Genomic DNA, 3,940 nt, shown 5'->3' with positions numbered 1-3,940 from the left:
TTCTTTCGTAATTACGTATTTAACTATGTACATACTTATGATATGTTTAATTTTACAAAATATGACCATTTGAATTCGCATTACAGTTTAATCTTATGTTTATAATTGCAGATTCGTTGATTTCATGGAACACGATCAAAAAAAATCAAAAGGTAATAGTGAAAATATTAATGCTCATCAATTTATGATTAGCAATTTGGAATTTGTATGTACGTATGTATGAAAAGTTGACGAAGTTGTGTAGTAATGCGCTTAATCGTGATAATTATAATTTGAAGACAATCTCCATTATCATGGTAATCTTCATAATCGCGAATGACTTGAAATTATTTTAATGATATGAAACCGTTGAATATTGTACATAACAATAGTGTATGTGAAATATTTCAATGCATGAATTCTACCAAATTATGTAATTAGGTTCATATAAACTTTCTGGCGTTGCTATTATTTTAATATCGTAGAAATATTTTATTACCCCAATCAACATTCCTACTCATCTACAGTTACTGCAAATATAAATTTTCCAAATGCAAAACCACAATTATCGATTTCACCATTTCAACTTCGAAACTTAGTATCGAGACTGTATATATTTAATTTGTTGGGAACAATTGTCGCAATGCAGCGTGTGGTTACTTTGCATACTTCCCGTTCGACTGTGTATCGAATTATCTTCACTACTTAATCGTGAAATAGAACTGAGGTAAACGTGTGGCAGATTAATTACTTCTCATAAACTTCAGTTTAAGAGATGGCATTTCTCTTATTTTCTGACATATCTGTATCTATAATATTCGATATTCGAAAGGTACATGTCAAATTCTCTAATGTTTTTATTAAAATGTCAATTGATTATAAAATACTCGTGCCGGATAATTTTCAATTACAGTACCATTATACATATGTAAAATGTACATATGTTATCAGTATATTTTGTCAAACGGATCGATGGTGAGCTGTTGAAATCTTTGTATAATGAATTCGGCGGTATATAATAGAGCGTTTTCTGGACTTAATTAAATGCTAACTACTTCACGACCGTGCATTCGGTATTCAGGCCGAAAAAGCTTTTAAAATGGAAGTGATAAAAGCGAATAGAGGGGGGAAAAAAGCTTGACGTGACGTTTGACCCTTTTTTTTCTCCCGCCATTGAAAGTTGTTGTACCTGAACAGGTCGCATATTCGCATGTATTATCTCCATTATAACTCCACACAGATACAACAAATTCTCTTTTGAACCTTATTTCCAATATTTAAAAGAAATACGAGAAATAGTGTTAATAATATTTCTATTAAATGGAAATAATTCATGGAAACAGAAAATGTCAGCGCAGTGTAGATATTTTTAAAACTTTTGTCAAAAATATCTTATATACCTTTCTAATAAATATTTGAGTATTAACAAAAAATTATTCATAATATACGTATTTTAAATAAATTTAATTATGAACAATTCCTGACAAAATATTGAATTTTATTTCTAAATGATTCACTTCACTGTATCAAATTTAATAACTGTCCATCACTACCATAGGATTATGTAGGATATTTTTATTTATTGATAGATCTATTTACGATGGATTAAACAGGAAACGATGGTTATTTAACGTGGCCATGGTCAAGTATTCCTTTTTCCCGCGTAACTATTTGACTGAAGAACCGACGACACATTGATGGGCCGCTCGATCCATTGAAGTTTCTAGACCCTTTTGGCCTGTCGACACTTAGACTGTCCCGCAACATTATTTATGGCTCGTCCGATATTTCTTAGGCCATTTGTTCACGATACTACAATTATTTCATTGCAAACGCAATGCGCTAATTCAGTTTATGTATTAACTATCCTTGAAGGTATTGTGCACTGCTGTCAAATCCGATTTAATATGTTTAATTAAATTTTCTTTAATTTCTTGTTTACACGTTCGTAATAAAAATAACAATAACTTTGCATCTATTAAAATAATCACGTTTCATTGGATTTTCAGATAATTTAATTAATTTCTGAATGATATTATTTTGACATCGACAAAGAAATGTATCGCATCCAAAGTAATATTAATAGAAGCAAAATTACAATTTATTTCTTATTGTGTAAATAACAACTGGTCATCCGCACAGGGAGAATATCTTAATGTAACACAGGAGACTTCAAATTAACAATATTTAATAAAAATAATAACAAAGAATTCACTAAATTTCTAAAAAAACATTTGCGAATTAATTCGCATTATATCCGACGAATCTAATTCTCAGATTCAAATAATTATTACCGCGGCAATTCCAGACGTTAGAAAGGAGCAATAACAATGACTTCCCTTTTCATTCTACTAAGCGACGAATTAAGCATGCAAATGCCTTTTCGTACCAAGTCTGACGTTTCCTTGGTGTAATTATCAAACTGCTATCTGCGGAACATTATCAGTTCCCCTTTTTCTTTATTTGATTTTAACTTAGGCAAAGGTGTGCGCAAGCAGGCCAAGCTACGCTGTCGGAACTCAAGGCAACTGCTATTATTTCCGCTGAAACTGCAGAATTTCCGTGTCCCTGGCACACTACAGTCCGACAGAAAGGAAAATTCACATTCGAAACATCTGCGGCTGCTTTTCCTAGTCGCCGTTACAATTAACTTTTAAGAGCTATGCGATGCCAGGTGTCCGTTCATCGACGCTAAAGAAATTCAAACGTGGTTTCGCACGCGAATATTGACCAGCAATGCGATTCCCTATCGGCTATTAATTGAATGAGCTGTGGTTACATTAGATGCGTGTTTTGACGAAATATCGTCCTGATGAGTACGACGAAGCAATAAAATACCGCTCATATGTTGTAATAATGACATGACTCAAAAAATTTGTTAAAAGATTAAGCAATTTAAGGTGGATATAGCCAGATGTGCGGAAGAAAAAAAAAACTTCAACAGCCTCCATAGCTCAGGGGTTAGAGCACTGGTCTTGTAAACCAGGGGTCGAGAGTTCAAATCTCTCTGGAGGCAAAATTTTGCACGACTATTCCGTCCTTTCATACTTTTGCCGATGGTATCGGTCAAGTAAAATTCGCATTAAGAAACTCATATATACTGAAACTGTACACAAATGCGAAATAAGATGTACCACGTCGTTCATTGAATGATTAATTTTTAAAAATGTATTTTTCGGTCAATCAAGCAGAGATAATTATTTTTCTTTTACAAGCTGAAAGAGAACAAATCAGGAGATTAAGGGGTAGAAAAAAATAAAATAGAAATCGTAAAAGGGAAACTAGACATGTAAGGAACGACAGAGAGAAAAAAAAAACGATATTATAATAAAGAGAATGTAAAAATGTTCAGATATTTACGATTGATAGTATATGCATGTGACAGATTGTTAGTTTAGGTGTTAAAGTATTAGAACCATCTCAAATATCGTGTCCAATTATTTGCTACATTTTCTACAAAATACACCGTGTGTCGACAAACTTGGCTATTTTATTTTACACCGCATTATTTCCGAAGCAAAGCTGTCTATCGAGATATCTGAATAATTTACGTCACATTATACGAGGTGGGCAACATTTAAATAGGATAGTCAGAGGGAAAGATGTATCGTTCGAAACTCTGGACATAAGTGGGAAACGGATATATCATTCCTTGGTAAATTTACAAGATAGCAATAACGGTGGGCGTGCTGCTGCGAACGACCCTGTTCTAACGTGAACGGGAACGATGTATTTCGAAATTCCCTATAATTTCTACCACGTATCGTTGAATATACGATGCCTTTATATTACCGAGCAAACCGGGCTCGGGACACGGAGCATTCTCTCTCTTCCAACAATGCTAAAGCACTTTGTGCACAGGGTTGACTTACAATTCACCCCTCCGCGGTCTTTGTTGCGCGAATTTATCGATTTCTTACCCCGATACCTGTTCGATATCGTTCGAACGTCGAGAAAGTCG

At 33.8% G+C, this 3,940-nt stretch overlaps 1 non-coding gene across 1 annotated transcript; it reads left to right on the top strand.

Annotated features, from left to right (window-relative positions):
* Positions 1-2,922: 2,922 nt before the first annotated feature.
* On the top strand, positions 2,923-2,995 carry Trnat-ugu (transfer RNA threonine (anticodon UGU)). The gene has a single exon. It is a non-coding gene; the product is annotated as a tRNA-Thr (tRNA).
* Positions 2,996-3,940: the final 945 nt, after the last annotated feature.

This window comes from Bombus fervidus, chromosome 3, assembly GCF_041682495.2.
Source record: "Bombus fervidus isolate BK054 chromosome 3, iyBomFerv1, whole genome shotgun sequence".
In the NCBI taxonomy this organism is placed as follows: domain Eukaryota; kingdom Metazoa; phylum Arthropoda; class Insecta; order Hymenoptera; family Apidae; genus Bombus; species Bombus fervidus.
The sequence above is the reverse complement of the archived record's forward strand: the minus strand, read 5'-3'. Positions and strand labels throughout refer to the sequence as shown.